Source organism: Loxodonta africana, chromosome X (genome assembly GCF_030014295.1).
Source record: "Loxodonta africana isolate mLoxAfr1 chromosome X, mLoxAfr1.hap2, whole genome shotgun sequence".
Classification (NCBI taxonomy): domain Eukaryota; kingdom Metazoa; phylum Chordata; class Mammalia; order Proboscidea; family Elephantidae; genus Loxodonta; species Loxodonta africana.
In genome coordinates, this window is record NC_087369.1 from 78,086,562 (window position 1) to 78,110,744 (window position 24,183).

The window sequence follows — 24,183 nt, forward strand, 5'->3', positions numbered from 1 at the left end:
GGTCCCCTACCAGCTAACACACCACAGATTCTCCATCTTGGACTACAGCCACCAAGGAATGCAGACAAAGAGTATGGGGAGGCAACTTCATGGAGATCTCAACATGAGACAGAGCATCTGGTAACCAGGGATACACACTTCCCATCTCCCACCCTTCTTCCCTGTACATGGCTTCCGCTGCTTTCCAGTGGGCCGTGGTTGCTCTGTCAGGGAGACATCAGCTCACTGCCACCAGGATTCGCCATCTGGGACCTCAGTCACCTGGGCCTTGCACTGCCTCGGCCTATTCCTGACAGACTGATCACGCTGCCCGGTGAGAGACATCAATTCACCACCATACCAATTCTGCCCCTCCCCCAATGGTCAGCTCCCCCACCACCATATTTATTTTGTTATTCTTGTTGCTGTTTTCTGTTTGTTTGCTTATTGGTATCTACTCTTTCTTTCCCTTCTTTCCTTTCCTTTATCCCACCCTCCTAGCCCATGTGCCACCAACACACCTTCTCAACAGATGAAGCAGAACCACTTGACCAGAGAGCCACTGGCACACAGCCTTGCTGGGACTGTCCTGCCTCCGCCCACTGAATCTTGCCTCATAGCCATTTTATTTTCTTTCTTCTTTTCCTTCATTTTTTTCTTATTTTTCCTTTTGTTTCTCTCTCTTCTTTCCCTTTCTTCTCTCATCCACAAAAATAAATACACAAACAAAAGGAATTCAGCACAGAAGAGTGCGAGAAACAAATGAAACATCAGCATCACAAAAAAAACACTATAAAATGACAGCAATAAACTTATAATCAACAATCACACTGAAAATGTAAATGGCTTAAATGCACCCATAAAGAGAGAGAGAGAGTGACAGAATGGATTAAAAAAAAAAAAAACAGGACCCATCAATATGCTGTCTACAAGAGACACACCTTAGAAACTAAGACGTAAATATATTAAAAATCAAAGGATGGAAAAAAGTACATCAAGCAAAAAACAACCAACGAAGAGCAGGAGTGGCAATACTAATCTCAAATTAAATAGGCTTTGAAACAAAATCAACCATAAAAGATAAGGAATGACACTATATAATGATTAAAGAGACAATTGACCATGAGGACATATCATAATAAATATCTATGCACCCAATGACAGGGCTCCAAAATGCATAAAACAAACTCAAACAGAACTGAAGATAAATTGACAGTTTCACAATAATAGTAGGAAACTTCAACACACCACTCTCCATAAAGGACAGACATCTAGAAAGAAACTCAACAAAGATACAGAAAAGCTTAAGAGCACAATCAACCAACCTGACGTCATAGACATATATATAGAACATTCCACCAAACAGCTACAAAGTACACATTCCTTTCCAATGGACATGGAACAGTCTCCAGGATAGACTATATCTTAGGCCACAAAGCAACCCTCAACAAAATAAAAAAAAATTGAGATAATACAAAGCACCTTCTCTGATCACAATGCATAAAAGTAGAAACTAATAACATGAATGAGGGACAAAAATCAAATACATGGATACTGAAAAACACCTTGCTTAAAAAACACAGGGTAATGGAAGAAATCAAAGATGGAATAAAAAAATTCCTAGAGTCAAATGAGAATGAAAACACATCATAACAAAAGTTTTGGGACACAGCAAAGGCAGGGCTCAGAGGTCTATTTATAGCAATAGATGCACACACCAAAAAAGAAGAAAGTGACAAAGTCAAAACATTAGCTATATGAGCCAAACAAATAGAAAGAGAACAGCCAAAGTAGCCCACCGCCACCAGAAGAAAGGAAATAATAAAGATCGAAGCAGAGATAAATGAAATAGAGAATAGAAAAAGAGCAGGAGCAAACAAAACCAAAAGTTAGGTTTTTGAAAGCATCAACAAAATCGTCAAACCACTGGCCAAACTGACAAAAGAAAAATAGGAGAGGATGCAAATTAACCCTAATAAGAAATGAAATGGGGGACATTACAACAGACCCAACTGAAATGCTAAGGATCATAACAGAGTACTACGAAAAACTATACTCCAACAAATTTGAAAACCTAGAGGAAAAGGACAAATTTCTAGAAACACACTACCTACCCAAACTAACACAAAATGAGGTCTAAAATCTGGACAGACCCATAACGAGAGAAGACACTGAAAATGTAAAACAAACAAACAAACAAAACCTCCCCCCGCAAAAAAACACTGGCCCAGATGGCTTCACTGGAGAATTCTACCAAACATTTGGAGAAGAGCTTCCAACAGTCACTAGTACTACTCAAACTATTTCAGAGCATAGAAAAAGAAGGCATGCTTCTGAATTCATTCTATGAAGCCAGCATAATCCTGATACCAAAACTAGGGGAAGACATTACAAAGAAAGAAAATTACAGACCAATATCTCTCATGAAGATAGATGCAAAAATTCTCAACAAAATTCTAGCCAATAGAATTCAGCATCATATTAAAAAAAAGTACCCCACGAGCAAGTGGGCTTCAAACCAGGTATACAAGGATGGTTCAACATTAGAAAATCATTCAATGTAATCAACCACATAAATAAAACAAAAGAATCACATGAGCATCTCAATCAACATAGAAGACATTCGACAAAGTCCAACACCCATTTCTGATAAAACCCTCAGTAAAATAGCTATTGAAGGGAAATTCCTCAATATAATAAGGGGCATCTATACAAAACCAATAGCCAACATCATTCTTAATGAAGAGAGGCTGAAAACATTCCCCCAAGAACAGGAACAAGACAAGGGTGCCCTTTATCACCACTCCTATTTAACATTGTGCTGGAAGTTCTAGCTAGAGCAATAAGGCAAGAAAAAGAAATAAAGGGCAGATAAATTGATAAGGAGAAGTAAGACTATCCCTATTTGCAGATGATATGATACTATATATAGAGTACCAAAAGGACTCCACAAGAAAACTACCGGAACTAAAAGAAAGATTCAGCAGAGTAGCAGGATACAAGATCAACATGCAGAAATCATTTGGATTCCTATACATCAATAAAAAGGACTACCAAAAGGAAATCAGGAAAGCAATACCATTTATAATAGCACCTAAAAAATAAAATACTTATGAATAAATCTAACCAGGGACATAAAAGTTCTATACAAAGAAAACGACAAAACACTACTGCAAGAAACCCAAAGAGACCTACATAAATGGAAAAACATGCCATGCTCATGGATAAGTAGATTCAACAGTGTGAAAATATCAATTCTACCCAAAGCAATCTACAAATACAATGCAATCCCTATCCAAATACCAACAGTATTCTTTAACAACATGGAAAAATGTATCATTAACTTTATGTGGAAAGGAAGGAGGCCCCGGATAAGTAAAGCACTATTGAAGAAGAGTAAAGTAAGAGAACTCGCACTACCTGATCTCAGAACCTATTATACAGCTACAGTAGTCAAAACAGCCTGGTACTGGTACAATGACAGACACATTGACCAATGGAACAGAATCAAGAACCCAGAAGTAAAACCATTCACCTACGGTCGTTTGATCTTTGACAAAGGACCAAAGTCTACTAAATGGGGAAAAGACAGTCTTTTTAACAAATAGTGTTGGCAAAACTGGAAGTTCATCTGTAGAAAAATGAAACAGGACACATTCCTCTAACCATACACAAAAACTAATTCAAAATGGATCAAAGACCTAAATATAAAACCAAAAACTATAAAGATCCATAGAAGAAAATATAGGGTCAACAATATGGGCCCTAATACACAGCATAAATAGGATACAAAACATAACTAACAATACACAATTTCCAGAAGATAAGCTAGATAACTGGGATCTTCTAAAAATTAAACAGTTATGCTAATCAAAAGACTTCACCAAAATAGTAAAAAGAGAACTACAGACTGGGAAAAATTTTTTGGCTATGACAAATCCGACAAAGGTATAATCTGTAAAATCTATGGTAAAATTCAACACGTCTACAACAAAAAGATAAATAATCCAATTAAAAAATGGGCAAAGGATATGAACAGACACTTCACCAAAGAAGATATTCAGGCAGCTGACAGACACATAAGGAAATCCTCGCCATCACTACGTGTTATGAATTGAATTGTGTCCCCCCAAAATGTGTGTCAACTTGGCTAGACCATGATTCCTAGTATTGTATGATTGTCCACTATTTTGTGATCTGATGTGATTTTCCTATGTGTTGTAATTCCTCCCCCTATGATGTTAATGAGGCAGGATTAGAGGCAGTTATGTTAATGAGGCAGGACTCAGTCTACAAGATTATGTTGTGTCTTAAGTCAATCTCTTCTGAGATACAAAAGAGAGAAACAAGCAGAGAAACAGGGGGACCTTATACCACGAACAAACAAGAGCCAGCAGAATAGTGTATCCTTTGGACTCAGGGTCCCTGTGCTGAGAAGCTCCTCGATGGGGAAAGACTGATGACAAGGACCTTCCATCAGAGCTGACAGAGACAGAAAGACTTCCCCTGGAGCTAACACCCTGAATTCAGACTTCTAGCCTCCTAGCCCATGAGAGAATAATTTTTTCTTTCTTAACACTATCCACTTGTGGTATTTCTGTTATAGCAGCCCTATATAACTAAGACAGAATTTGGTACTGAGAGTTGGGTGCTGCTCTAACAGACGCCTAAAATGTGGAAGTGGGTTTGAAACTATGAACGGGTAGAGGCTGGAAGAGTTTCCAAGTGCCTAATAGTAAAAGCCTAGATTGCCTTGAAGAGACTATTGGTGGAATCATGGATGTCAGACAATTCTTGTGAGGACTCAGAAGGAAATGAGGCGCGCTCTTACACTGGGGATGGCGCAGATGACAAGAAGCAGCAGCAGAGAAATAGCAGCAGCAGAGAAATGGTAGCAACAGAACCAGGAGACCAGCATGAGACAGTGCTGGAGCCGACCCATGGAGTGAGAGAACTGAGTGTCTTTGCCCATGAGGCTTCCTGGTGAAGTGGGGTGCCTATTGGCACTTATTAGTGGAGCTAGGTTTGTCAACCCAAGGAGCAAGAGAGCTAAGTGCCTTCCGGCAGAAGTTTACTGGTGGAGCGGGGTGCCTCAAGGCACTTATCGGTGGAGCTACAGAGCTTTGGAACACTTGCCCCAGCAGGGCAGGTGCAGTCAGTGAAGTCCAAGGGGCTGAGAGGCCAATGAAGCAGAAGCTGAAGAGACAAGGTGCACAGGAAGCAGAGCTGCCTTAGTCTCAAGGGGTGGAGTTGTCACTCAGATGGACTAGGAAAATGGGGCTGCCTAAAGCCTAGACAGCAGAGTTGTTGTTCCAGTGGGCCAAGGGGCCTCCAATCAGAATCCAGAGAGTGTGGCCAATACCTAGAAGCCTGGAGGGTAGGGCCATTGTGTAAATGGTCTCAGTGAACAGAGGATTATTTTCAAGCCTTGAGGGCTAATGTTGTGTGTTCTACTGACTTGCTTGGAACCTGTTATCCCTTCTTTTCCTTCAATTTCTCCCATTTGTAATGTAATTGCCTAGCTTCTGCCTCTTCCACCATTATACTTTGGAAGCAGATAATTCGTATCCTAAATTCACAGATGAAGAGGAATTTTGCAGAAGATGAGATTTTGGACTTGGAGTTGAATTAAGACTTTTGCTATGATATGATGTGGTGAATATGTTTTACAAGTGGCAAGGATATGAATTTTGGGGGACCAAAGGGTAGAATGTTATGGATCGAATTGTGTCCCCCCAAAATGTGTCCATTTGACTAGGCCATGATTCCTAGTATTGTGTGATTGTCCAGCATTTTTGATCTGATGTGATTTTCCTATGTGTTGTAAATCCTACCTTTATTATGTTAATGAGGCAGGATTAGAGGGAGTTATGTTAATGACACAGGACTCAATCTACAAGATTAGGTTGTGTCTTAAGTCAGTCTCTTTTGAAATATAAAAGAGAGAAGCAAGCAGACAGACAGGGACCAGGATTCAGGAGAATAGCGTATCCGTGTGTTGAGAAGCTCTTTGACCAGGGAAGATTAATGACAAGAACCTTCCATTAAGCTGACAGAGAGAAAAAGCCTTTCCCTTGAGCTGGGACCCTGAATTCGGACTTCCAGCTGCCTACACTGTGAGAGAAAAAATTTATCTTCGTTAAAGCTATCCACTCGTGATATTTCTGTTACAGTAGCCCTATATAACTAAGACACTGGCCAACATTACTGGCATGAATCAAAAAAACAGAAAATAACAAATGTTGGAGAGGCTGCAGGGATTTTGGAACTCTTATCCACTGCTGGTGGTACAACCATTTTGGAAAACAATATGACGATTCCTTAAAATCTGTAAATAGAAATACCATACAATCCAGCTATCCCACTCATAGCAATATATCCTAGAGAAATATGAGCCATCACATGAATAAACATATGCACACCCATGTTCATTGCAGCATTATTCACAATAGCAAAAAGGTGGAAACAACCTAAGTGCCCATCAGCAGGTGAATGGATAAACAAGCTATGGTACATACACACGATGGAATACTATGCAACAATAAAGTACACCGATGAATCTGTGAAACATCTCACAGCATGGATGAATATGGAGGACATTATGCTGAGTGAAATAAGTCAATCACAAAAGGACCAACACTGTATGAGAGCCCTATTATAAAAACTCATGAAAAGGTTTACAGATAAAAAGAAACAATCTTTAACGGTTACTAGGGAGGAAAAAGCACTAACTAGGCAATAGATAAATGGTAAATTTGGTGAAGGGTAAGACAGTAGACAAGACTGGGGAAGTCAGCGTGACTTGTACAAGGCAATGTCATGGAAGCTTAATAGACACATCCAAACTCCCTCAGGGACAGAATTACTGGGCTGGGGACCATGGCCTCAGGGGATATCTAGCTCAATTGGCATAACAGAGTTTATAAAGAAAATGTTCTACATTCTACTTTGGTGAGTAGCATCTGGGCCTTAAAAGCTTATGAGTGGGCATCTAAGATACTCCACTGGTCCCACCCTGTCTGGAGCAAGGGAGAATGAAGAAAACCAAACACACAAGGGAAAGATTAGTCCAAAAGACTGATGAACCACAACTACCACAGCCTTCACCAGACTGAGTCCAGTACAGCTACAGGGTGCCTGGCTACCACCACTGACTGCTCTGACAGGGATCACAGTAAAGAATCCTGGATAGAGCTGGAGACAAATGTAGAACACAATTCTAAACTCACAAAAAAAGACCAGACTTACTGGCCTGACAGAGACCAGAGAAAACTCGAGAGTATGGCCCCTGGACACCCTTTTAACTCATTACTGGAGTCACTCCTGAGGTTCACCCTTCAGCCAAAGACCAGACAGGCCCATAAAACAAAATGAGACTAAATGGGCGCATCAGCCCAGGGGCAAGGACAAGAAGGCAGGAGGGGACAGGAAAGCTGGTAATGGGGAACCCAAGGTCGAGAAGGGGATAGTGTTGACATGTCATGGGATTGGCAACTAATGGCACAAAGCTATATGTGTATTAATTGTTTAATGAGAAATTAATTTGCTCTGTAATCCTTCATCTAAAGCACAATAAAAAATAAAATAAAAGGATGGAGAAAAATATTCCTTCCAACCGGTCAACAAAAAAGAGCAAGAGAGGCCATAGTGATATCAGATAAAATTGAAATCTGTTACAAGAGATAAAGGACATCACATAACAATAAAAGGATCAATTCAACAAGAAGACATAACAATTATAAATGTATATGCACTTAACAGCAATGCACCAAAATACGTGAAACAAATTCTGACTAATATGAAAGGGAAAATAGACAATGCCATAATATTAGTAGGGGACTTCAACACTCCACTTTCAATTATTGACAGAACATCTAAAAAGAAAATCACTAAAGACATTGAGAACTTAAATAAAATCATAAGCCAATTAGACTTAACAAAAACATATAGGACACTCAACCCAACATCAGAACAATACATATTCTTCTCCAGTGCATGGGGGTCATTTTCCAGAATAGACCATATGCTAGGTAACAAAACAAGTCACAACAAATTTAAAAAGATTGAAATCATACAAAGTATCCACTCAGACCATAACAGCATGAAACTGGAAATCAACAACAAGATAAATAAGGGGGAAAAATTACTTGGAAACTAAATAATACGTTATTAAAAATTATTGGGTTACACAAGAAATCAAAAGTGAAATTTAAAAATTCCTAGACTCAAACCAAAAATGAAAACACAACATATCAAAGCTTTTGGGACACAACAAATCAGTACACAGAGGGAAATTTACAGCAGTAAATGCCTACATTAAAAAAGAAGAAAGATCCAAAATCACTAACTTAAAGCAACAGCTTGCTCAAATAGAAAAGTAAGAGAAAAAGAAGCCAAAAGCAACCAAAAAAAAAAGGAAATAATAAATCAAGGTGGAAATAAATGAATTAGAAAACAGAAAAACAATTGAAAGAGTTAACAAAACCACGAGTTAGTTCTTTGAAAGGATCAACAAAATAGACAAACTACTGGCTAAACTGACAAAAGAAAAAATCCAGAAGAGACAAATAACCAAATCAAAAAATGAAATTGGTGACATTACAACCCATCCATCAGAGATAAAGAAGATCATAACTGATTACTATGAAAAATTATACTCCAATAAATTTGAAAATTTAGAGGAAATAGACAAATTCCTAGAAACACATTACCTACTGTCTTAGTCATGTAGTGCTGCTATAACAGAAATACCACAAATGGATAGCTTTAACAAAGAGAAATTTATTCTCTCACAGTCTAGTAGGTTACAAGTCCAAATTCAAGGTGTCACCTCCAAGCAAAGGCTTTCTGTCCCTGTCTGCTCTGGAGGAAGGTCCTTGTCCTCAATCTTTCCCTGGTCAAGGAGCTTTTCAGGGGCAGGAACCCCAGGTCCAAAGGACACGCTCTGCTCCTGGTGCTGCTTTCTGGGTAGTATGAGGTTCCCAACTCTCTGCTTGCTTCCTTTTCTTTTTATCTCTTGAGAGGTAAAAGGTGGTGCAGTCCACACCCCAGGGAAACTCCCTTTACATTGGATCTGAGTAAGGGTGGTGTTATAATCCCACCCTAATCCTCTCAACATAAAATTACAATCACAAAATGGAGGACAACCACAGGATACTGGGAATCGTGGCCTAACCAAGTTAGTACACACATTTTTGGAGGACATAATTCAATCCATGACACCTACCCAAATTAACACAAACAGAGATATAAAATTTAAACAGATCCAGCACAAAAGAAGAGACTGAAGATGTCATCAAAAAACTACCAACAATAATAATGAAAAACCCAGGACCAGATGGCTACACTGGAGAACTCTACCACACATTCAGAGAAGAGTTGTCACCAATCTACTCAATCTCTTCAAAAACATAGAAGAGGGAGGAACACTACTGAACTCTTTCTATGAAGCCAGCATAACCCTGACACTGAAACCAGGCAAAGAGATCACAAAAAAAGAAAACTACAGACCAATATCCCTTATGAACATAGATGCAAAAATTTTCAACAAAATTATAGCCAACAGACTAGAACAACATATCAAAAAATCATACACCATGATCAAGTGGGATTCACGCCAGGATTAAAAGGGTGGTTCAATATCAGAAAATTAATCAATGTAATCCACCACATTAAAAAAAAGGAAAAGAACCACATGATGATATACATTGATGCAGAAAAGTCATTTCCTGATAAAAATTCTCAGCAAAATAGGGATAGAAGGGAAACTCTTCAATATGGTTAAGGGCATATATGAAAAACCAACAACCAACATCATACTCAACAAAGAAAGGCTCAGAAATTTCCCTCTGATAATAGGAATGAGACAAGGATGACCATTATCACCACTGTTATTCAACATTGTACTGGAAGTTCTAGCCAGAGCAACAAGACAAGAAAGATAAATAAAAGGTATCCAAATTAGAAAGGAAGTAAAATTGTCACTATTTGCAGATGACATGATCCTGTGTATATATTAAAAAAAAAGGCCCTTGCCGATGAGTTGATTCTGACTCACAGCGACCCTATAGGACAGAGTAGAACTGCCCCATAGAGTTTCCTAGGAGCACCAGGTGGATTCAAACTGCTAACCTTTTGGTTACCAGATGTAGCTCTTAACCACTATGCCACCAGGGTTTTTAATCCTATATATAGATGTGTTGTGGATTGAATTGTGTCCCCCAAAAATGTGCATATCTATTTGGCTGGGCCATGATTCCCAGTATTATGTGATTGTCCACCACTTTGTCATCTGAAGTGATTTTTCCATTTGTTGTAAATCCTGCCTCCATGATGTTAATGAGGGGGGATTGGCAGCAGTTGTGTTGATGAGGCAGGACTCAATCTATGGGACTGGATTGTGCCTTGAGCTGGTTTCTTTTGGGATATAAAAGACAGAAGTGAGCAGAGAGACAGGGGGACATTATACCACCAAGAAAGCAGAGCCGAGAGTACAGTGCATCCTTTGGACTCAGGGCTCCTCTGTGGAGAAGCTCCTAGTCTGAGGGAAATTGATGACAAGGACCTTCCTCCAGAGCCAACAGAGAAAGCCTTCCCCTGGAGCTGACGCCCTGACTTTGGACTTTTAGCCTACTTTACTGTGAGGAAATAAATTTCTCTTTGTTAAACCATCCATTTGTAGCATTTCTCTTATAGCAGCACTAGATAACTAAGACAAGAAGACTCTGAAGACTACACAAGAAAACTTCTGGAACTAACAAAAGAATCTAGCAACATTGCAGGATACAAGATGAACACACAAAAATCAGTTGGGTTCCTCTACACTAACAAAGACTACTCTGAAAAACAAATTAAGAAAACAATACCATTTACAACAGCCACCAAATCAATAAATACCTAGGGATTAACCTAACCGGGGACATAAAAGACTTATACAATAGGACTTATAAGACACTGCTACAAGAGACTAAAAAAGACCCTAAAAAGTGGAAAGACATCCCATGCTCATAGATTAAAAAAAAAAAATAGTGAAAATGTCAATACTACCTAAAGTGATTTACAGATTTGATGCGATCCCAATACAAATGCCAACAGCATTCTTTACTGAAATGTAAAAACTAATGACCAGCTTCATATGGAAGGGAAACAAACCCCAAATAGCCAAAGCAATATTGAAGAAAAAGAATAAAGCAAGAGACCTCACACTCCTTGATATCAAAACATACTATACAACCACCATAATCAAAACAGCCTGGTACTGGTTCAACGATGTACTCATAGACCAGTGGAATAGAATTGAGAACTCAGAACTGAACCCAAACAACTGATTTTCAACAAGGGGTCAAAGTCCATCCAGTAAGGCAGGGACGGTGTTTTTAATAAATGGCTGGCAAAATTGGATATGCACCTGCAGAAAATTGAAATGGGACCCATACCTCACACAAAACACAAAAACTAACTCGAAATGGATCAAAGATCTAAACATCAAACTTCAAACCATAAAATTCCTAGAAGAAAACTATGGGACCTAATCTTCTGTAAAAATAGGAAAACAAGCATTACAACAAAGGCATGAATAGAAGAAGACAAAATAGATAAATGGAATCTCATAAAATTCATAAACTTCTGATCATCAAAAGACATTATCAAAAGAGTAAAAAGAGAATCTACAGATTGCGAAAAAAATCTTCAGAAAAGATATCAGATAAGGGTCTAATCCCCCAAATTTATGGAAAAATTCAACAACTCAACAACGAAAGATAAACAACCCCTTTATAAAATGGGCAAAGGACATCAACAGAACCTTCTCCAAAGAAGACATCCAAGCAGCCAACAAACACATCACAAGGTGCTCACGATCACTAGCCATTAGAGAAATGCAAATCAAAACTACAATGAGATACCATCTCACGCCTACTAAAACGGCACTGATTAAAAAAAAAAAAACAGAAAACAACAAATGTTGCCAAGGATGTGGGAAGATTGGAACCCTTATTCATTGCTGGTGGGACTATAAAATGTTACAACCACTATGGAAAACGATTTGGTGCTTCCTCAAATAACTAGAAATAGAGCTACCTTACGATCCAGCAATCCCACTGCTAGGAATATACCCTAGAGACCTGAAACTACTGACGAGACCAGATAAATGCATTCTTACGTTCATCGCAGCTTTATTCGCAAGAGCAAAACAATGGAAACAACAAAAGTGTCCATCAGCAGATGAATGGATAAGCAAATTGTGGTATACACACACAATGGAATACTACACCACCATAAAGGACAATGATGAGTCCTTGTAACATGGATGGACCTGGAGGGCATAACGTTAAGTGAAATAAGTCAAACATACAAGGACAAATATTGTATGACCCCCGTTTTATAAGAAGACCAGGCCAAACCTGTGGCCATTGAGTTGATTCTGACTCATATTGACCCTATAGGACAGAGTAGAGCTGCCCCATAGGGTTTCCAAGGAGCAGCTGATGGATTCAAACTGCCCACCTTGTGGTTAGCAGCCAAGCTCTTAACCACTTTACCACCAGGGCTCTTTATAAGAAGATCAAAAAAAAAAAAAAATAAGAATGGATAAATATGAAGAGACCAACGTTCATTGGTGGTTACCAGGGAAAAGAGGGAAGGAGTGATGAGCACGCTTTAGAACTAACAGACTTGTTACTTTTGGTGATGGGAAATGTGGCTCCAAGCGTGGAAGTAGTGAACACAGCACAACCATAATAAAGACGAATGTCTGAGCACAAATAGAAGGCTATAGACATAAGAGAATGCTGACAAATTGTGATAAATGTAACTAATGTCAATGAACAATTTATGTGAAAATTTGTAAAAAAAATTCATTGAGGAATATACAATTTTGCAACGACTAAAAATATGTGTTTGGTTACATTGATCTATAAGTATGCATAAATATGTACAGGAAGACTTATATGGATAACTGTAGGCATATGTATATACATGTTTATATGTGCTGCATATATTTTCAAGTATAAAATAAAGCACATAGGTGGCACAGTTATGAATACTTCCTAGACACAACCAAACACCTCACGGGATTGGTCTACTGGGTTTGAGGGCTTAGGACCATAGTCTCGTGGGGCAACTCAGTCAATTGACATAATATAGCCCATAAAGACAATGTTCTACATCGTAGTTTGGTGAGTAGCATCTGGGGTCTTAAAAGCTTGCAAGCAGTCATCTAAGATACAACTGTTGGTCTCTACTCATCCAGAGCTAAAGGGAAAGAAGGAAAGCAAATACTCAAAGAAGAAACTAGTCTACAGAACCAATAATCCACACTAGCAACGGCATCACCTACATCGAGACTGGAAGAACCAGATGGTGCCTGGCTCAAAAGTTGTCACGCACACCCCACTAGCCGTCCCATGTTCTCCTCTCTTCAGCAGCTTAGAGAATCAACAGCTAATCTAACCATTGTGATTATTGCCTAATTACTTTCCTTGAGGGGTGACAGTTGTTATGATGCATTATGTCAGTGGTTCTCAAAGCGTTGTCCCCATACCAGCAGCATCAACCTCCACCTAGGAACTTACTGGAAATGCGAATTCTTGGCCTCATCCCATACCTACTGAATCAGAAACTCTGGGGTGGGCCTCAGCCACCTGTATTTTAACAATCTCTGCAGGAGATGTCGATGCCCTTTGAGTTTGGGAACTATTGCATTACGGGTTCAGCTTCCGTTGCAACTTCCAGCTGCAATTTTTAAAGCGGCAAGCATCCTAACCAGTTTACTATCAGATACAGAATTACTCTCTAGCAGTAAAGTAACTTATGTCTAGCCAGGATTTTCAAATGTTACAGCAGAACCTTATCTATGAACAGTCATTTGGGTGCCTTATACAGGTGTCACAGTGTATTTCATTTGTGTGGGGTGCTGAGCTGACACCACCACCTGTGCATCAGCAGCTGGGGACTTGATCTTTAGCTTATCTGCAAACTGGCTGAAGTTCTGACCATCTGGGCCCTTGCCACTGATCCCAAATAATCAGGTAGGGCTCCCTTCCAAATGTTAGGCACACCCTCCCCCCCTAGCTTTACGTGCATAGACTTCAAAGTCCACACACCTGCTGTTCTGTTATGGCTAGAGGGTCCACATCATGTTTATTAAAGTTCTTTTTCTTTTTAAATAATATTTCATTGTGTTTTGGGCAAAGGCTTACACAGCAGGTTATGTTCCCATTCAACAATTTTCTACACAAATTGTTCAGTGACATTGGTTACATTCTTCACAATGAGTGAACATACTCAATACTTCAATTCTGGTTGTTCCATCTTCATTAATTTAGTTTCCCTGCCATCTTACATTCTCATCTTTGTCTTGAAGTAATTGTTGACCACTTGGTCTCATATAGATGATTTTTGAAAGGAGCACAGCACTCAGGGGTGATATTATTTGTGAGCCAATCAGTTATTTAGCTAAAAGTTTACCTTAGGGGCTAGTTTCAGATCAAGGTTTAAAGAGTATCTTAGAGCGATAGTCTCGGGGAGTCCTCCAGTCTCAACTGGTCCAGTAAGGCTGTTTTTTTTTTTTTTTTTTTTTTGGAATTTGAGGTTCTGTTCCACATTTTTCTCCCATTCTACCATGGTCCATCTATTTTGGCCCTGATCGGAATGGTTGGGAGTGGTAGCCAGGTACCATCTTGTTCTTCTACCCTCAGGGTAGATGCGTCTGTGATTCATGTAAACTATTAGTCCTGTAGACTAGTAATAAAATTCTTTAAATCTCTATTCAAGTGTTCTTTGGATAGTGATAAGGAGCACTTCTCACCTTTTGATTCCTGCCAAATGAAACAGTTCTCCTAACAAGCACCTCTCAACTCTTTCTTGGGCAGAATGAATCCAAGTGAAAAATGCCTCCCAGAACACCTATGTCAACATGGATACTCTGATGCCAGGTAAGGCTCACTGGGTGTAACAAGTGGCACTGCACCAGTATGTTGCCCAGGTGATGACTATCTTATCCTAGAGAAAATAACAATAATAATAATTCTAGGAGTTTGGTAGGCTGAATCATTTCCGAATAGGTCACTTGGGTAAGCAATGATTTTATTGAATGCTTAGGATGCAGTTGCCACATTTTTCCAAATGTCCTTGATTATTTTGTCCAGAGAAACTTAATTAGTTCTACATTCATTCCCTCCCCCATGTGTCCAGTGTCATACATTGCCTCCAGTACCATAAGGTCATATTTCTGGAGTCATTCCTCCATCTTCTATAGTCCGTTCAAGGGCATTGTAGTGCCTTATGCAATACCCCATTTATTAAGGACACTTTGATTTTCCTGGAGCCTAGGACTCATGCTTAAAAAGGCAGCTCTCCCATTCCCCACCCTGAGTAGGGTTTATTCTCTTACGTCCTTACAGCCTGAAGCTCTAAATTGTGTCACTAAGATGTGCCTCCTTCCCACTAGAGGAAGTAAGAGTGGCTTAAATTGATGGAATTCATAGCTGCTCTGAGTACAGGCTGCAGAAGTAGCTTAGGCTTGGAGTCATGCCCTCCCAATTGAGGGGAGTAGCCTTTTTTCCATCACAGATGGCTTGTAACCCTGGGCTTAGTGACCACTAAGTGAGTTTCGTAAGGTAGAGTCCCTACATCTCTGTTACTTACCTAATTGATAATTAATATTTCTAAAGCAGCCACCTAGTAGCATTTAATTTAGGAGTGTTAAGGATATATGCAAGGAGCCCTGGTGGGGCACTGGATTAAGCACTCGGCTACTAACTGAAAGGTTGGCAGTTTGAACCCACCGGCCACTGTGCCGGAGAAAGATGTGGCAGTCTGCTTCCGTAAAGATTTACAGCCTTGGAAACCCTATAGGGCAATTCTACTCTGTCTTATAGGGTCACTAGGAGTTGGAATCGATTCGATGGCAATGGGTTTATGGAAAGACATGTGCTAGAGGGTCGATACCCTTCCAAACCTGGAAGAGTAAGAATTTATCCATGATTTTTCACTTCAGGCTAAAATCTCAACTTTTTCTAGTTATTTGAGTTGTATGCTTTATCCATCTGTTTTCAAACCTTCTTGTTTTCTAATAAATGTCTTTATGGCCATAACTTTATTTCTGAGACCAGCTTTGGCCACTTCCCACAGGTTTTGATAAGCAATGTTTCCATTACCATTGGCTTCCAAATAATTTGCAGTTTTCATTTTTATTTCCTTCTTAACACATGAATTATTTAGAATATGCTTTTAAATATCCAAATATATGGATATTTATGTTTCTATTTTTGATTTTTAAAATTTTATTTCATTGTGGTCAGTAAATATGGCCTATACGATATAAATTTTAAAAATGTAGCAAGACAATTTATATAAATATTTCACATGTATTTGAAAAGAATGTGTATTTTTTAACTGTTAGGTACAAAGTTTTACATCTATAACATAAATGCATACAAACTGTTTACATAATCAAGAGTGCTAATATTGTTAGTCAACACTTCTCTATTCTTAATTATTTTTTATCTAGTGATCTTTCCATTTCTGAGAGAGGTAAGATAAAGTCTCCCACTTTGATTGTGGACTTGTACATTTCTCTTTGTAAATTTTGCTTATATATTTTGAAACTACATAGGTGCATATGACTTTCTGCCTCCGTTACATATTCCTGGTGAATTGTTTCTTTAATCAATATGAAATTTCCCACTTTGTCCCTTATAATGCTATATCATCTTCTACCAATAATGCGTACCGGCTTTCTTTTTGTTAGTATTTGCCTGGCATATCATTTTGTATTCCTTTATATTTTCAACCTCCTTATGTCATTTTGTTTTAGCTGTTATTTAAACCTCTGTGATTTAATAAGTGAATTTAATCTCTCCACATGTATTTTGACTGCTGATATATTTCGGAGGTAAATCTGCCTTATTTTGTGGTTTCTATTATATATATATTCACCTTGATTTCTCTTTGTTTCTTCTGGACTAAAGAAACAGTTTTATTTTCTCATTATTATCTTTACTTATTTGAAACCTAAACATTTGGAAAGAAGGAAATGGGTGCTTAGAAAGGTGAAGTGATTATTGCAAGGTCACACAGTTTAGTGTTACCTTAGTGACTTTAAGTGACTTTGCCAAGATTAAAACTCAATTCTGACTGACTTCAAAGTCAACTATCTCAGATACTTTCTGTAATGAGGCAGAGTATAAAAAAAACTCAAAATCTGGGCTCTTTCTAATTTGGGTAATAACAGCTAACCTTAATTGAGAGCTATGTGTCAGGTACTTTTCAAAGAGCTTCTAATTTTCTGCACTTCACTGTCATCAGTTTGCACAGAAAGTAAGCACAGTGTATCTGTGAGTTATGCTGGTCAAGACTGCCCCCTACCCAGTAATAGAAGTATCCATCTGCTCTGCATGGACATAGCAGCCAAAGTGAGCTCATCTGCCCAAACACACTAGGTAATCTATCAGTCTCCATCTGGGGAGTCATTCATTCTTTCATTTAACCAATATTAATTGAGCACCTGCTATGTACTATGCACTAGTCTCTTCCCTCTTGGAGCTTACCTTCTAGTGGGGAAGGTAGTTAATAAATGAGAAAAAAGAGAGAAACATTAAGTTTTCAGATAGAGATAAATCCTATGAGAAAATAGAGTATAGTACTTTAGAGTGACCTGAGAGTGGGGATTACTTGAGATAGGATGGTCAGGTAAGGCTATCTATGGGAGAAGGTCTAGCTACACCTATATGTAGCCATATGTCGTAGATATGTGTCTCTCTGTCTATATTAAGAGATAGTCAGAGAAGGCCTCTCTGAGAAGAGAACATTGGATCTGAGATCCTGACATTTCTTGTATATTCTCAAACTAGCCTGGCTAGAAGCCCAAAATCCATCTTCTGCTAGTTAACCCTAGAGCATGTGACATGCTCTGTCAGTAAGCTTAGCAGGCACACAAGCCAATTTATCTGCCTTGAAGGTACTTGGGATACTAACCAAGGACACAACCTTCCAGGACAGTAGGACTTCTCAATATAAAATACAAAAGAATTGTGTCTGCACTGAGATTTCAACTATCGCACATGCTGATGTATATGTCAATGAGACAGCATGGTAGTGCTATTTATCAGTTATTTCTGGCTTTCCTCCTTCAGGCACATGGTAGAACTTCAGTTTCCTATGCCCTTTGAAGTTGGAAACCCCAGTGGCATAGTGGTTAAGTGCTACGGCTACTAACCAAAAGGTCGGCAGTTCAAATTTACCAGGCACTTCTTGGAAGCTCCATGGGGAAGTTCTACTCTGTCCTATAGGGTCGCTATGAGTCAGAATCGAAGTAAGAGATGGCCATATGACATGCTTTGGCCAATAAAAAATGAGCAGAATTAACATAGGTCACTTCTGGGTGGAAATTTTGATAATGAGTGATTGATTCATCAAGTTCCTCTTCCCTGATGCAGCAATCATTGAAATGGGCTGAAATGACACCTCTGTCAGTTTGAGTCTCTGACAACTATGAGGGGCAGAACCCTCAGCTGACCTGCAATGAACATGTAACACGAGCAAGAAATAAACCTTTGCTGTTCTAAGCAATGAGTTTTGGGAGTTGTTTGTTACTGCAGCATAACTTAGCCTATCTTTTTTTTTTTTACTTTTTATTGTGCTTTAAGTGAAAGTTTACAAATCAAGTCAGTCTCTTACACAAAAACTTACATACACCTTGCTACATACTCCCAATTGCTCTCCCCCTAATGAGACAGCCAGCTTCCTCCCTCCACTCTCTCTTTTCGTGTCCGTTTTGGCAGCTTCTAACCCCCTCTACCCTCTCATCTCCCCTCCAGGCAGGAGATGCCAACACAGTCTCAAGTGTCCACCTGATCCAAGAAGCTCACTCCTCACCAGCATCCCTCTCCGTCTCATTGTCCAGTCCAATCCCTGTCTGAAGAGTTGGCTTTGGAAATGGTTCTTGTCCTGGGCCAACAGAAGGTTTGGGGGCCATGACCACTGGGGTCCTTCTAGTCTCAGTCACACCATTAAGTCTGGTCTTTTTATGAGAATTTGGGGTATGCATCCCACTGTTCTCCTGCTCCCTCAGGGGTTCTCTGTTGTGTTCCCTGTCAGGGCAGTCATCAGTTGTAGCTGGGCACCATCTAGTTCTTCTGGTCTCAGGCTGATGTAGTATCTGGCTTATGTGGCCCTTTCTGTCTCCTGGACTCATAATTACCTTGTGTCCTTGGTGTTCTTCATTCTCCTTTGATCCAGGTGGGTTGAGACCAATTGATGCATCTTTGATGGCCGCTTGCTAGCGTTTAAGACCCCAGATGCCACTCTTCAAAGTGGGATGCAGAATGTTTTCTTAATAGATTTTATTTTGCCAATTGACTTAGATGTCCCCTGAAACCATGGTACCCCAAACACCCGCCCCTGCTATGCTGGCCTTCAAAGCATTCAGTTTATTCAGGAAACTTCTTTGCTTTTGGTTTAGTCCAGTTGTGCTGACCTTGCCTGTATTGTGTGTTATCTTTCCCGTCACCTAAAGTAGTCCTTTTATGTATTATCTAATTAGTGAACACCCCTCTCCCACCCTTCCTCCCATCCCCCTCCTGTAACCATCACAGAATATTTTCTTCACTGTTTAAACTATTTCTCAAGTTCTTATAATAGTGGTCTTATACAATATTTGTCCTTTTGCAACTGACTAATTTCACTCATCATAATGCCTTCCAGATTCGTCCATGTTATGAAATGTTTCACAGATTCATCACTGTTCTTTATCAATGCATAGTATTCCATTATGTGAATATACCGTAATTTATTTATCCTTTCATCTGTTGATGGGCACCTTGGTTGCTTCCATCTTTTTGCTATTGTAACAGTGCTGCAATGAACATGGGTGTGCACATATCTGTTCATGTAAAGGCTTTTATTTCTCTAGGATATATTCCAAGGAGTGGGATTGCTGGATTGTATGGTAGTTCTATTTCTAGCTTTTTAAGGAAGCACCAAATCGATTTCCAAAGTGGTTGTACCATTTTGCACTCCCACCAGCAGTGTCTAAGTGTTCCAATCTCTCCACAGCCTCTCCAACATTTATTATTTTGTGTTTTTTGGATTAATGCCAGCCTTGTTGGAGTGAGATGGCAACCAAGGTATTGGCCCAGGACAGGAACCATTCCCAGAGCCAACTCTTCAGACAGGGATTGGACTGGACAATGGGATGGAGAGGGATGCTGGTGAGGAGTGAGCTTCTTGGATCAGGTGGACGCTTGAAACTATGTTGGCATCTCTTGCCTGGAGGGGAGATGAGAGGGTAGAGGGGGTTAGAAGGTGGCAAAATGGACACGAAAAGAGAGAGTGGAGAGAGGGAGCAGGCTGTCTCATTGGGGGAGAGCAACTGGGAGTATGTAGCAAGGTGTATATAAGTTTTTGTGTAAGAGACTGACTTGATTTGTAAACTTTCACTTAAAGCACAATGAAAATTAAAAAAAAAAAGAGCTGAAATAGGATACAGATAAGACCTTAGGATTTGAGCTTCTGGTCCTCCACATTCTCCATTGAGACCTCAGAACTTTACTTAAAGGAAAAGAATGGAAAAAATATGACTTTGGCAGAATTACTTAGCCTCAACCACTTCCTGTTTGGATTAATTTAGTCTTCTTGGGACAACTCAGAGGGTTGTTCACAAAGCTAGACCTGTGATATGTTTATGAATATGGGCAGGTGGTTAGTGGAACACAGCCTTCCGTTTATCTTTGGGGACCTTGTACCTTCAAATCAGTCTCAATCACCCATGGAGCATGTGGCCAGCAGCCAGTAATGGTGGTCCTTAGTGCTCTGGCTCTTATTTTCTCCCTTTCAGCTCTGCCTAGTTTTCCATTTGACTTTGTCTCCCATTTCCAATCTTGCTCTTACTCTTTGAACTTAATGACTGAACTTGACTTTCCTGGGTTTTTTGACCCTTAGCATTTACTAATTGGCTGTTGTCACTCCTGGGCACTACAAATTAACAGCAGCCACAACAATATTTTCCATTATTGAGCATCTATTATGTGCCAGACACTGTGATAAGCATTATCTCAATTAATTTGATTCTCACAACAGCCGTATAAATATTATTATAGTTTCCATTTTACAGATGAGAAAAATGAGGCTCAGAGAGGTTACAATTAGTGAATGACAGTTCCAGGATTCCAGTCAATTGCATCCCAGGCCTACCTAACACAAAAACCATGCTCTACCACCTCCCCATCCACCTAGCTCTGGTTTCTGGGCCTTAAACTACAGCAGCTACTCAACCACTGTCTATCTTCCCAAAGACACCCATCCCAGCCCTCACTAAAGGATCAGACACTACAGACACTTGAGACAGTTTGAGGAATCAATGCTGTTGTTTGGCTCATACAACTTATATACTGACTTCCCCAGCCCTTCTGAACTGTGGGGCAATAGTGGAGCTGGATCACATTCCGATTGACTGTCCAAACCTCACCTGACAAATGCTTCTAGTCTAGAAAAGCCCAAGTCATGTCTGGCAACATTGCCCCTGAGCCAATCCAACTGTATACCTGAAAGGCCAAAAATCCTTTTCCTAGGCTTGTGCCTGTCATCCAACTACACAGACCATCCAGGGGACATTCAGGGTCTTTGGGTTTGGTGGGATCATAGAGGTTCACACCCCATCTCTCTGTCTTTCCAGATTTTTGCTGTGATCTACACTACTGAGATGGGCTTGCCAGTACTGGCAGGAGGTTCTTTCTATTACAAGGGGCCCCTGAACCCTGGTACAGGGTACTTCCACCCTTGTGCTTGTGTAACTAGGAAGCTGACTGCGACCAGGATAAGCTCCACAGGATGTGAAAAAGAATTGCTCACCTTCAAGGAAGCTTATGATGCCTAGAAGAATGCTATGGGCAATCCCAGACCACAAGGTCAAAACACCACAGCCTGGAGCACCTTCCCCTTAGCCTACATCAGTGCATTTGGCCCTATTTGGAGATTTCAATTGCAGATAACCACTTGGCTGTGAGTTCCTCCTTCCTAAAATTACGGCAGAGCCCTGGTGGCACAGTGGTTAGGAGCTCGGCTTCTAACCAGAAGGCCAGCAGCTCAAATCCACCAGCTGCTCCTTGAAAACCCTGTGGGGTAGTTCTACTCTGTCCTGTAAGTTCTCTATGAGTTGGAATTGACTCAAGGGCAACAATCGCTTTTTTTTTCTTTTTTTAAAAGACACAGGAAGAGCAATGTGACAAGATATGGGATCTTTTACAGCCAGATACCTGCACCATCAAAATAAGGTCCATGGCCTCCCAGAATATATCCCAAAGACTAGAAGAATGGGAGGAAAAAGGAGCTGCTGCACCAGAAGACCACAGCCCATTCCGTTGCAACAAGGGAAACCTTCAGGCATCTCAATCATTATAAAACCCTAACAGGCTACTGAGGTCCTTTTGGGCACTAGCTGTGCCTCTTAGGACTTCTGGTGGCCACAGATAAAGCTTTGTACCTTACCAAATGTTCCCATCCACAGAGGTTTACAAGTCAGGAGGTCATTTGGACTATTAAGGTACCATTGAGATCAATGGTGCCCTTTCTAAGAGGGAATACTCACCCTGTGATCTGTGTTGAACCTGACTCCCATCACAAGGCTGTAGGGAGTTATGGTAGTGATAGATACCCTCTTTATGGTGACATACGTAATTCCTCGCTCCATAGTTTCATCTACCACAGCCATTGCTGCCTTGTTAAACAAGAACTTCAATTTTTTACTCTCAAGTATGTAGGTTTTACAGTCTTCAAAGCCCTCTCTGTCCACATTAGATTATCTACCACCCACTAACCACAAGCCAGATGATAGTCTGAGACCAACAGCAGGACCATAGAAAGGCATCTCCTGGTCTAGATATCACAACCACAACGAGGGTCCCACCTACCACCCCACCAAAAAGTCGCTAATAACTCCTTGTTCCACTCCACCCAGAGCATGCCCTCGCCTTGTAATTACAGGCTATACCCTCTGCTTTCTCAAACCACAGAGTACTACCACAGCTCCAGAACACTCAGGAAAACCTAACAGAATCTCTGTGTGGTACAGCAGGAAAGTATATGAGGCTCATAGAAACAGGCATCAAGCATCAGCCAAGGCTGGGCTTCTGGGAGACTGCAGTTCCACTCATAAGACTAAGGGGATAGTACTTTAAGGCACTGGATCAGATATGACTTCTTGAGAAGCATCCATTGTGCAAGTCCCTCATTTAGTCATATCCTCTGGCACTAGGTTGTACCTACCACACTTTTGGAGATGGCACTTTTATTGAAGTGTGAAGAGTCAGGTTGTGGTACTTCAAGATGGGGGCCTGGAACACATTTCTCCAGCCACTTAGAAGGCTTCTGCTTCTGTGGAGGACCCACAGAAGCCTTGAACTTTCTTAAGAAACCCCAGTAAAGAAGAGCAGTTTGGTTAGAGAGAAAGGGCTATAAATTTGTGGGTATACCCTGCAATCCCCCACATCCTCCATGGTCCACAGGTCTGGCCTTCTAGAAATTAGAATAATGTGCTTGGAATTTTCTTACTCCCCCTCTCCTATCCTGAATGTTTTTCTCTAGATTCATCTAGAAATGGTGGCTTGAGGACCACATGGACAAGTCAAAGTTGGGATCCATCTATCTCCAGTCCTTCAACTCACAGGAAAATAATTGCTCAGAGTTCCCATGGGTGATAGGTCTGGGAGTGTATTAAGATATCATGGATGTGGTCCATCACATGGAGGATGCATTCTGCCTTTTGATTGGAGTGTTTAATGTATTCGCATTTAATGATATTATTGATATGGTAGGATTCAGGTCTGTCATTTTGCTATTTGTTTGTATACATCTTATGTCTTTTTTGTTCCTTTGTTCTTCCATTACTGCCTTCTTTTATATTAAATATGTATTTTCTAGTTTAGCATTTGTTTTGTTGTTGTTGTTTTTAAGCTATTTTTTCAGTCATTTTCTTATTGTCTGATCTGGCCATTAAAATATGGATTTTAACTTAAAACAATCTAGTTCAGATTAATACTAACTTAATTCAAATAGTACATAGAAACTATATACTCCAATATATAGCTCCCTCCTAACTCCCTTTTTTTGTGATATTATTGTCATACAAATGACCTCTTTATACATTATAATCAAATTGAAACAGTTTTGTAATTACTGTTTTATGCAGTCACCTTTTAAGTTAGTTAT